The sequence below is a fragment of the Crotalus tigris genome, unplaced genomic scaffold (genome assembly GCF_016545835.1).
Source record: "Crotalus tigris isolate CLP2741 ecotype Arizona unplaced genomic scaffold, ASM1654583v1 scf7180000017666.379230911805:20528666, whole genome shotgun sequence".
Taxonomy (NCBI): Eukaryota; Metazoa; Chordata; class Lepidosauria; order Squamata; family Viperidae; genus Crotalus; species Crotalus tigris.
The window spans coordinates 9,621,370-9,634,744 of NW_024096552.1; the positions used below are offsets into that span (position 1 = coordinate 9,621,370).

A 13,375-nucleotide genomic window follows, 5' to 3' on the forward strand; every position below is an offset into this window, starting at 1 on the left:
AGGCAGTGAGAAACTAATGGATGTTATTCTTTTAACCTAAAATTAGATGTAATGTACATGTTAAAATACATTTTAATTCAAATCAACTCAGTTAATGAACTGAATAATTACCTCAGTTAATTCACAGAGAATCGCATGCAACTGAGGATTGTTAAGAGGGAACTGCCAGAGGAGCTGATGTAATTCCAATCTTCAAGCAGAGGAAAAAAGTAGATCTAAGAAATTACAGACAAATCAGCTTAACATCAATATCTTGGAAAAGAAAACCAAGCAGAAGATTTGTGAGCATCTAGAAATGACCAGAAGCCAATATGGGTGTGTTAAAAAAGACTACATCAGGCAAACTTTATTGTCTTCTTTGATAAAGTGACTAAATTAGTGGATCAGGGAAATAGCAATAGCAATAGCACTTTTAACTTACATACCGCTTCACAGCCCTCTCCAAACGGTTTACAGAGTCAGCGTATTGCCCCCAACAATCTGGGTCCTCATTTTACCGACCTCAGAAGGAATTGAAGTCTAAGTCAACCTTGAGCCACTCAGAATTGAATTCCTGGAGTGAGCAGTGAGTTAGCCTCACTGCATTGTAACCACTGCACCACCATGGCTCTTATCTATGTTAACTATATCCATGTGGATATAATTTACTTGGTCTTCAGTACCGCATTTGATAAATTAGACCATAGCCTATTTCTTAATTAGATGGAACAAGGTTCTAACTTAGTCCCAGTGCTCTTCAAAAACTTCATAAATGATTTAGATGAGGGGATAGAAGGGGAGCATTAGGCCTTTTCAACAAGATGCAGTTCACTGATGAGAAAAGCAAGGTCTTAGGCAGGAAAAAGCAAATGCACAGGTACAGGATAGGCAGTACCTGGCTCCATAGTAATATTGAGAGTGACCACTTAAGCATGAGCCAGCAATGTGCTGCAGCTGCAAAAAAAAAAAAAAAAAAAATGCTAATGCAATCCTAGGCTACATTAACAGAAGGATAGAATCAATATCACAAGTGACAGTACCGCTCTGTACTGCACAAGTGAGGCCATACTTGGAATACTGTATCCAGTTTTGATTGCCACAATGCAAAAAAAGAAAAAGATGCTGAGACAGTACAGAGAAGAACAAAAAAGTGTGACAGGGAGGCTGGAGGCTAAACCATATGATGAACGGTAAAGGGAACTAGACATGTCTAGCCTAATGAAGAGAAGAATTAGGAGTGACATGATCCATGTCTTCCAGTCTTGAGAGGCTATCATAGTTCTCCAAAGCAACTTAGGGCAGGACAAGAAGTAATGGGGGGAAGCTTATTAAAGAGAGATCCAATCTGGAATTAAAGAGGAATTTCCTGACAGTAAGAACAATTAATCAATGGAACTGATTAATTACATCTCTTGCCTCCATCTCTGGAAGTGGGTGTTCCACTGCTGAAGGTCTTCAAGAAAAGATTGGGGGAGCCATTTGTCTGGGATGCAATAAGATCGCCTGCCTTGGGCTGAGGGCTGGACTATATGATCTCCAAGATCCCTTCCACCCCTATGATTCTATGATTTAAGTTGTTTGCTGTTGCTCTCTAATTATGTTTTAATTTTTATAATTTTATATGGTTTCATATAAAATTTTTAGTCTAATATGTGTTTATGTCTATGAAAAAGACAAAAGGTAATCCTTGGTTGACATCTGCTTTGTTCAGCAACCATTCAAACTTACGACAGCACTGAAAATGTAGATTTATGACCAGTTCTTGATCTTATGGCCATGGCAGCACACACACCCAGGGTCATGTGATCACAATTTGGGTGTTTGCCAACTGGTGCGCATTTACAACGATCCCATGATCACCATTTAAGACCTTCACAGTTGGCTTCTAACAAGCAAACTCAATGGGGAAGCCAGCAAAACCTGCAAGTCATGGTGATGTAACATTGCACTTAATGACCATGGTGGTTTGCTTAATGATTAACTGACATTAACTGACATGACGGGTGGTCATGTAATGTGTCACTTAATAGCTGCATCACTTAGCAACAGAGTTGACAATTGCACTTGTTAAGCAAGGACTACCTGTATTTTGTAAAAATATATTAACTATATTTAATTACATGACATTATATTATATTGTATTATAATTCACACATATGAACACATCTAATTAAAAGTTGCCATGTCAATTAAAACAGAGCAATGTAACTGAACAGCTGATTGTTTAGAAAGTACAGGTAATCCTTGCTGAATGACCAGATGCAATTATGACACTTTTTTTGCCATAAACTCGCCTTTTGGGTCAGTTTCCAGCCAAAAAAAAAAACACCCATAGGAATGCATTGACTTGCTTAATGACCTCCGCACTCACTTTATGACCATGTCATTCAATTAACTACTACAAAAAAGGTTGTACAATCAGGTCAGTTACATGGATGCCTCAATTTGCAACTGTCATATCTTCATGGAAAGTCCAGAGTCCGATACAGTCAAGGACTGCCTGTACACAAATGATTCTATAATACTCAGAAGGAAGGTTGCAGGAATTCATCTAATGCCACCTCTTATAAGTAAGACTATGTAAATGCAAATGTTTGGATCAGGACACATGATCAATAGGTTTTTATCTAAGGGGTTTTTTTTCAGCATCCTGAGATCATGCCATCTATAATAATGTAGATCCACAAGTTTTCTGAATGAATATTGAATGAAAAAGCACTGGGCATAATCACATATTGTCTTTTGCCTGTTGTTCACATAAATCTTCTTTTGTGTGTGTGTGCCCTCTTGTGGTCATATTTACCTTTAATCATTTTGAGAGGAATTAACAAAAGTAGACTTTTTCAAACAATGCCATAATTATAAGAAAAGTTCTTGAAATAATGTTTCTGTAGTCTCACTTGTGCACAAATCATTCAGAATGCTTCATATGTTGTGTAGAGCTAGAAGTCATATAATCAATGGAATAATCCCACTGGAAAAAAAGACAACTAATTCTAGTTTCTGATCTGAAAACTATCATCAGGATTAAAGTAGTGGAAGAAAACTCAGTAATAACTGCATTTCTATTGATCTCCTTAAAATTCCAAGAGATAATTTAATGTTTTGTTTATATTTCCCATTAAAACTTAGAATTCATAAGGAAGAGTGGTTATGGTTTGGAGAGGGTTGTACTTAAAAAATGAGCATGAACGACTTTTGAGCTTTTACCATTTAAATCTTAAGAATAATGTGGATAATTTATTTTGGCTAATCCAGTAATTTTCAAAAATTAATGAATTTAGTTTCTTTACAGTTATATTTGTGATTGCCATATAATACCACAATGGCTACATTTTTTGCCTTAGTTTCTCCAAGAAAAACAGTATAATATATTTAAAATACTATGCTCCCTATACAATGAGAAAATAATATACTTTTGTGACAGAGCACAAACATGTTTGGCACAAATAAGACCTTAAAATGAAAGGTGAGAATTTAACAATGAAATAGTGTTGAGTTATAAATGAAGTTAAAGGATTTTGATCAAATTAGATTGACCAATAATCTATGTCAGTATAAAGCAGTTCCATATACCTTATTATTTAACTGCTGAGCACAGATCAATTTAAGAGATCACTGACTGGCAATTTGTTGTGATATTCTGACTCCAGAGTTAGTCTTAGAATAGGAAAAATGAGGTATTTTTTCATCCCATTCAATGCATGTAAGATTCAAATGATTGATTGATTGAATGAATCAATTAATTAGGCAGAAGCTGAATTAAACAGCGCCCTCATAATAACAAATATATAATCTTCCTCTTAGCCAATGTCCACTTGGGGATTCTGCTCACATGGAATTCCATTTTAGGTTCCAGTCAAGAGATAAAGTAAATGAATAACTTCATTTTAATCCATGGATCCTATTTCTTATTCAGGCACAAGGTCAGCTTTGTTGTTAACTCAACAACAATAACAACAACAACAAGTATGGGAACTAGATACTGGTTATCTTACTCCTACCATTCTTTGGGCCTAATCTAATGTAAGCAATCTCAAGTATAATATTATAAACCTGAAGGTTTGTAATTTGTGGGGTTTTAAAACTAAGCTGTCTTGACAGGAACTAAAGAGTCCAAGCCTTCCCTGTAAAGTATTAGCCTGTCACAGTTAACGGCTGCATTAGCAAATACCCTTGGTTGCTTTTCAGGACTAAATTAAGCAACAATGCTGTAGGCACCATGAATAATTCTTTTAGTCCTGATATATATTATCTGCCAGAATCTGTCAACCCCTCCTTTGTGCAAGTTGCTGTGGAGTAAAGGGATGAACTGCCATCAATGTGCAGGCCTTTTGGAAATGTCACCCAATGCTATTATAGTCAATACAGGGCAAGTCAGCTTACAAAACAGCTTTTACACTGGATGTTAAAAGTGAAAAAAGCAGCCTAATGCCCTAGCCCTCTCCAGTCGTGCTTTCCTAGTTTAGCTCCTCACTGAATGCCAAGGAACTAAAACAAAAACGATCATGGAGTGGGACAGAAATGTTCCTGTTGGTAACTGACATCACCCCATATCCCAGTGCCCTGACAATCCTTACAGAATTATCTTTCTCTGAACCTGATACAGACTAGAATATATAATCCAGCATAAAATATAGTGCCCAGAACTGAACACAGCACTAGACTGTTGTATCACAAATGCAATGCAATGTTGCACGCATGTACAAAAAGGGTCGTGTTTGGGATGCATTAGTGCCATAATATTTTGCAGTTGCTTGTGCTTCATATTATTAATTTAAGAATGCACAGAACCAACCTGGTTCTCTGGATAAAATGCTTCTTCTGTTATATAAACTCATGCAGAAAACCATAACATTTATTAATCGTTGCTTAGCCTATATTAATCTGTTTACTGATACCATTTTCACCTAGTCTGCACCATTTCTTTCTAACCATCTTTTGAGTTTTTATCTGTCTGAGTATTACTTACAAAAAATACCATTTTTTAACAGGGAATGGTTTATAAACATGAAATGATGTCAACCCACCAGAAAGATAGCTAAGTCAATTCAGTGCATTCTCTAAAATGTTACCAGAAGGAGAACATTTAAATGATTGCCAATAGTTTCTCTCTCTGTGTGTGAATACTTGTATTTATATATTATATAAATGTATTCAACTTGCATGTTTCACAATGCCCCACAATGATCTAGCCTATTTAATAATTCTCATTTGGCATTCCCATCCCCTTTTGATATTTTCTTAAATGGATGAAAGGTGCTTTTTAAAATTTTCAAATGTCTCTTGGAATCAAATATCACACAGCATTAGTATTAATAATTTACCCTACTGTTTTTCCATTTATGGGCTACAACTTCCTTGGAAGTTAGTGCTTAATGCCACTTAAAGTCATTTAATCAAACTGTCATTGAAATTATGTATGGTGAAAAACTGTAGTTTCAGAATAGGAGAAAATCTCAGTCTTTTCTCTTGCAAAGAAAAATAGCCTTGTCAAATCCATTATACTCTAATCAAATTACCCTCAACAGACTAGGTATGCCAATAAACTACCTATTTCTGAGAGGGGAGAAGGAAAAATAAAATTAGCTCAATAGATTTTAAGAGTAAGTCAAAAACTTTATATGTGTTATTATATTATTGCCAATTTCAGGAATGAATTTATATATTCAAATTTATATAATGAAATATAAACAAGTTTCAAATAGTTGCATTAATTATGGTTGTTATCTGACAATCACTACATTTGGGAACATGGTGCTTTCAGAGAATTATAAAGAAGTTTTCCTAGTCTGGATAATTATTTACAAACCAACAATCTATATACAACATAGAAAAAGCTGAAAGAATTGTGACTAAGTCAGAAAATATTATATGTTTACTCTTATTTAAATCTCCTGCATGGAATAAATAAGTACATCAGAGGACAAAAAAAACTCTTTTAACCTTGCTCTGCTGGGTTGCTACAGAACTGCCCTTCTCCCACAAAGAGAGACTCTTTGGCAACATCCAGGAAACTTTCTACAAAAAAAGGTTTTTAAATAATTAAATAAAATAAACAGGTTTTCATGTGAACCAATTTGTTTTGTCTATCCTAAGTTAGAGAAGAGAAATTGGAAACTAAACTTTGCCACAAAGAAGAGGGAGTCAAGCTATTCTCCAAAGCACCTGAAGGCAGGACAAGAAGCAATGGATGGAAACTAATGAAGGAGAGAAGCAACCTAAAACTAAGGAGAAATTTTCTGACAGGACAATTAATCAGTGGAACAACTTGCCTTCAAAAGTTGTAGATGCTCCAACACTGGAAGGTTGTAAGAAGAGACTGGACAACCAGTATAGGATTTCCAGCCTGAGCAGGGGGTTGGACTAGAAGACTTCCAAGGTCCTTTCAAACTGTTATTCTGTTATACATTTCTTTGTCATAATAATCCTTGTAAAAGTAGGTAAGGTTAAGAAGAAATGACTGAATGAATCAAAGAGAATTGTGTGGATTTCATATCCATGCATTTGAAATAAGAGTGGCTGTATAAATTGATTAAATAAATAAATGACTGAATGGCTGAATGAATGAATGAATGAATGAATGAATGAATGAATGTTTAGTCTGCCTGTTTCTAGTCTGACATACTAACCACTGAACAATATATTTTAAATGCCTGTTTCAGTTTCTTTGACACTTTTAGAGGATAGCATCTTTTGAGAGAAATCTTCTCTTAATTGCTCAGTTTCTTTTTCCATGCTTTTCCTGGCATCTTTGAGACTCTTAGGCTACTAAATTTAATCTTGTTCATGGGAAGATTCATCCTTCCTTTGGATTCTATGGTCCCAACTTTCCAAATACAAGATCAGGCTATTGGCCATAAGCAAAACAACAGTAATATTTTCATTTGTACTAGGTTCATTGAACAAGTAGCGGAACCATAGCAAAGAGCAAGAGGAAAAATACTTGGGTTCACTTTTTTATTTTGAATGTTTATTTAAAACGTTTCTTCAAATGAACAAAGGCAACACAGCTCATGGTTAAGGAACTGTGTGTCAATCAAGAAGGCTTGGATTCAAGTCTTCACTCAACCATGAACTTCTGGGTGACTTGCTTATTTACTCATTCGATTCAATTCATATGGTTGCACATCTTGCACAAGCAATTCTGTTTTAACACCAATATAACAATACAGAAAATAAATACACAATAAGACTAAAACAGAATGGCAGCGGAGAATAACCATCGACAATAAATGAACGGAACCTCACAGACCCACCAAAGTTCACAATCCTAAGCCAAGTCTTAAGAGGCTTCTTAAGAGATGAGCAGAGTCAGGAACAATCTAAACTTAGGGGAAATGGTATTCCAAAGGACAGACACAATTATAAAATAAAGCCAGCTTCCCGGATCCTAGTAGACGAAATTCTTTAATAAATGATATATGTCCCTCCTGCCAGACTTGATAAGGTTGGTAGAGACAATTGAAAAAAAGCAATCCCTCAAATAGCCCAATCCCATGTCATGAAAGACTACATAGGTGACAATCAGCAATTTCCACTGCACCCAGAAATCTAGTGGGAGCCAGTGCAGCTCACAAAGCAAAAGTTTAACATGAGTGAGTCCCATAAATATTTCCTGCCGCATTTTGGATCAATGTTAGCTTCTGGATTTTCTTCAATTGTAGCCCCATGTATAAAGTGCATTGCAATAATCAACATGACCAAAGTAGGAGTGAATGGTCAGTGCAGTCCAGGAGGGGTGGAACTGACACACAGCCCAAAGTTGTGCAAAAACTCTCCTGGTCACAACTTGCAACTTGCTACTCGAACAGGAGCTGCAAATTCAGGGAGATCCTCAGATTGTACACAAAGCCTATCTGGAGTAGAACAACCCCAGCTAGGGATAAAGATGGAAAATCCTTGTGTCCAAGAGGCCCTAAAACCCAGAGAAACTCTTTCTTGCTTGGGTTATGCTAAGGTCTGTTCTTCCCCATGCAGACCTCACAGCCTCCAGGGATCTCCTTAGCATCACATGGGGCAATTTTTCTCTTTCTTAGCTCAATTTATTTCATGGGATTGATGTTTTGAGAATAAAATAAAGGAAGATATTTCTCTGAGGTCTTAAAAAAGAAAGATAAGATGTAAGTTCAAAAATAAATAATAACATTATTAGAACTGATTCACCATTATTTGGATTTTTGACCTAGTTTTGTTTATCTTGGGAGGGACAGAGTACTTTTTCATTTAATTGTTGCATCATTCTAGAATTCTTCTGGGAATGGGAGTGAATAATTCCAGAATATCTGGAACACATTCTGAATATTAGTAATCTGAGATGGAATCCCACTGAAGTGGATATTTTTATTACTATCTCAGAGAAAGGCAATGTATTTTAAAAACTAAAAAGTGAAGCAAGTTTTTTTTAAAAAAGAAATCTGGAATAAATTTGTTTTCTTGTAATCCATCTCTAGGATGTTAATGGCAGAAGTACAGTCAGTAAATTGCTTATTCCTTTTCAACTATAAAAGAGAAATTACCTTCACACTGTTCTCTCTCCTGCTCTCTCTCTCTTTCTCTGTCACACAAGTACACATGCTAGATAGCAAATTACTATATATTTAGGATTTTTAGTTGGATAAAAAATAGTATTTACTTAGGGAAGGAAAAAACTAATATACCTGCCTGGAAGAAGAGAAGAATGCTCCTAAGTTTTCTTTTCTGCACAACCTCAGTTGGAAAATGAATCTGAAAATTGATGCCAGCTTTAGACACACAGAGACATGAATAAAAGTAGAAATAAAAATAAAGAGCTTCATTTGAGGCAAATGTCAGCCTGTAACCTATGACCACACATTTATAGTTTTTATACTATGTAGAACCATAAGGGAACATAAAAGTCTTTTCCAGGGTGTACAGAATTCCTTTTCGCTTTCAGAAGCATTAACTTAATGATGTCTTCATTTACATCACCATTTCTCACATAAGCATTCAGACCGTTGTGAATGCACTTCTAATTGCATTAGTTCATAAAAGTGGATGGAAAGAAAATACTAAAATACTGTGCTAAGCTCCTATGTTACCCATAATTATGAAGTGTCGATTTAATAAAATCTATATGGGAAAAACAAAGGCATTAAAGAGCGAGATAGCAGTATACAGTGGGGCAAAAAAGTATTTAGTCAGCCACCAATTGTGCATGTTCTCCCACTTAAAAAGATGAGAGAGGCCTGTAATTGTTATCATAGGTAGACCTCAACTATGAGAGACAAAATGAGAAAACAAATCCAGACAATCACATTGTCTGATCTGGAAAGAATTTATTTGCAAATTATGGTGGAAAATAAGTATGTGGTCACCTACAAACAAGCAAGATTTCTGGCTCTCACAGACCTGTAACTTCTTCTTTAAGAGGCTACTCTGTCCTCCACTCATTACCTGTATTAATGGCACCTGTTTGAACTTGTTATCAGTATAAAAGACACCTGTTCACAACCTCAAACAGTCACACTCCAACTCCACTATGGTGAAGACCAAAGAGCTGTCGAAGGACTCCAGAAACAAAATTGTAGACCTGCACCAGGATGGGAAGACTGAATCTGCAATAGGCAAGCAGCTTGGTGTGAAGAAATCAACTGTGGGAACAATAATTAGAAAATGGAAGACATACAAGACCACTGTTAATCTCCCTCAATCTGGGGCTCCACGCAAGATCTCACCCCGTGGGGTCAACATGATCACAAGAACAGTGAGCAAAAATCCCAGAACCACACGGGGGGACCTAGTGAATGACCTGCAGAGAGCTGGGACCAACGTAACAAAGGCAACCATCAGTAACACACTACGCCGCCAGGGACTCAGATCCTGCAGTGCTAGACGTGTCCCCCTGCTTAAGCCAGTACATGTCCGGGCCCGTCTGAAGTTTGCTAGAGAGCATTTGGATGATCCAGAAGAGGATTGGGAGAATGTCATATGGTCAGATGAAACCAAAGTAGAACTGTTTGGTAGAAACACAACTCGTCATGTTTGGAGGAGAGAGAATGCTGAATTGCATCCAAAGAACACCATACCTACTGTGAAGCATGGGGTGGCAACATCATGCTTTGGGGCTGTTTCTCTGCAAAGGGACCAGGACGACTGATCCGTGTACAGGAAAGAATGAATGGGGCCACGTATCGTGAGATTTTGAGTGCAAACCTCCTTCCATCAGCAAGGGCATTGAAGATGAAATGTGGCTGGGTCTTTCAGCATGACAATGATCCCAAACACACCGCCCAGGCAATGAAGGAGTGGCTTCCTAAGAAGCATTTCAAGGTCCTGGAGTGGCCTAGCCAGTTTCCAGATCTCAACCCCATAGAAAACCTTTGGAGGGAGTTGAAAGTCCGTGTTGCCCAGTGACAGCCCCAAAATATCACTGCTCTAGAGGAGATCTGCATGGAGGAATGGGCCAACATACCAGCAACAGTATGTGCCAACCTTGTGAAGACTTACAGAAAACGTTTGACCTCTGTCATTGCCAACAAAGGATATATAACAAAGTATTGAGATGAACTTTTGATATTGACCACGTACTTATTTTTCACCATAATTTGTAAATAAATTCTTTCCAAATCAGACAATGTGATTGTCTGGATTTGTTTTCTCATTTTGTCTCTCATAGTTGAGTTCTACCTATGATAACAATTACAGGCCTCTCTCATCTTTTTAAGTGGGAGAACTTGCACAATTGGTGGCTGACTAAATACTTTTTTGCCCCATTGTATTTAGGCAACACAAGCCATCAGAAGTTGCTACTCTCCCTTTTCCTTTTCCTTTTTTTTAAAAGAACATCTGCAAGATTTAAGATTTGGTGCTATGAAGTAGGTTAACAGGTAGAAGGATGGGAAAAGGTTAAGGGACAGAATAAAAAATCTTTATTAAAAAAATTCTTAATAAATTTCTGAAGCTGCACACTTAACAAGATGGTACAACATTTACTACAGATATATAGTAAATAGAATGTCAATAGAAAAATATAATGAATGTTAATTTGCCATCTGCACAGTTTCTTCTGTGATATATACTGTAAATGCCTGTCGGACTCATTTTTTATAAAAAATAAGGTAATGGTTTTAGGGACAAAATTGACATGATTATAAAGGCTGTCAGATCCAACAGTGAGTACATTAGTCTAGACTGACAGAAACCTAATGAGGATCACTTTTCTATGACACATTATGATGGGTACAGAATGAAGAACAGCCATTTATGGAAGTAGCTTGCCAAGCACATTGAGATTAGCTAGTACATCAGGAATACCTTTCACTTCTGGCCAACTTGAAGGCAGTGCTATAGCTATATATAGATGAAAGAAGCAAAGAGATTAATTGGTTTCCAACTCTTATACAATGTTTTGCTCCCCTGCATGGAGTAGCTTGGGAAAAAAATAATGTGACATTATTTCCTTTGCAGTGAAAATGTTGTTTTTCACTTGATAATATGAACAAAGCCTAAGATTCTGCTGGAGAAAAAAAAAAAAGCAGCAGCCAGCAGGTAGAAGCAATGAAAAGAGATTTGCTAGCACACAAAGAATTAAATTTTGAGAGGAAAGCCTACAGATTGGAAATTGGGTTGGTTTAAGATTATCATTAACAGACGTCCAAAAGGATCTACAGCAGGTTATAAGCCAGTTAGTTTAAGTTCAATTTCATGGAAAAGCTCATATACTACTTTTAGGTATCAGTTGGGAACACTAAAGATAAGAGCGTGCCTTGATTAAGAATGGGCAACCTATGGCTGAGAGGGTCTGGTCATGTTTCACTAACTGAGCTAATAGAGATATTAAAGCAGAGGGATACAAAGGAATGAAGCCAGCATTCTAATTAAATTTTCAGAACCACTATGGGAAACTTTTACTATGTAGTGATGGTCCAAAGAGAATTTCAGAGAAATGGGGAAAAATGTGTCTTCTACTGAATGCCATATATTAACATTCAGGGTCAGCAACAAATGTCTTAGCACAGAAAATTTGTTTTAAGCCTGTGAAATTATCAGGAGACAAACTACACTGCTAAATGTGTTGTTTCAGAGACAACAATCTGGTCAACTGGGATGATCCAGTTTTGAGCCTGAGGGAACAAAATGAAGATGTAGATTAGAATATAAAAATAACAACACTACACTATTTTCAGTCAGATTAATTTGTCTGATTTGTCTGTTTTTCACCAAGACGAGCTTATCTATCCAGAGCAACTCAAGAAAGGAGCTCTTGCTGGTAATGGAAAGGAAGAACATTCTCTTGGTTTTCTCAATGCTTACATGTTCCAAAGGAATCATACCCTACACCTCTTTTATATTATGAACATGGAGAAATCGGAACAGAATTATGTTTTCAAGTGTATGCCATCATACGTTTGCTTGTCCACATCTATAAGCACCATTAGTATACATCAGATGGACCTTTCTTTGGAGACCGATAGAGAGATGTAGGTACTATACACATACTCAATCAATTTATATAGTAAATTCTAGAGAAGCACATCATGGCTAAGCAGGATGTGAGAATATATCAGGGAGCAAGGAGATTATATTATTAACTTATATCGGGGGACCATAGTAGAAAAGTTGTGCAAACCTTCCTAGGATCAAACAAGAGACACCTAACCCTAGGCCCGAGAGCAGTCAACTGCTGACCCTGCTTTTCTGTCACACCTCTGCTAGAATGCTGTGGAGCAATGCCTGGCTTCTTAATAAGAAAAACAGATGCAAAGTATCAGCTCTTCTGAACCAATCTGAAGAACCAATGATATATTCCAAAGGTGCTGTTTCAAGAGACAACTGGACTTTCTTTGAAGACGTTTTACTTCTCATCCAAGAAGCTTCTTCAGCTCTGACTGGATGGTGGAGAATGGAAGGATTTATGCTCCTTGCAAACAAATGGTCTTTTAAAGAGTTGTTGAGGCCGCTTGGGGGTTTGTCTGTGTCCTCAAGGTCACCTGAATGATGCAAATGAGTGTGGAGCCTTCTTGGAACTGCTGAAAGGACTGTGTTGTAGACTGGAGATAGATGATATTGTATTCCTCCCCCTCTATTGGGAGAAGGCTATTCAATTTTGACATAGATGGCCTTTTTGACGCCTCTTTCAAACCAGCGGTCCTCTCTCTCCAAAATGTGGAGTTTGCTGTCTTTAAAAGAGTAAGATTTTGTCTTTTAAATGCAGATGGCCTGCTGAACCTTGTCTTGATGGGTTTGACCTGGGTGACTGAGAATTTCCATAGATATTAACCTATGATATAATAATAAAGATGATGATGATGATGATGACGATGATGATGATTGATGATGGAAAGGACCTTGGAGGTCATCTAGTCCAACCCCCTGCTCAGGCAGGAAACCCTATACCATTTCAGACAAATGGCTGTCCAGGCTCTTCTTAAAA

General features: G+C 37.0%; 1 long non-coding RNA gene across 3 annotated transcripts in view; it reads right to left on the reverse strand.

Annotated features, from left to right (window-relative positions):
• The window catches only part of LOC120305215, a 147,780-nt gene that overhangs the window by 112,693 nt on the left and 21,712 nt on the right, over positions 1-13,375 (reverse strand). The window lies entirely within an intron of this gene.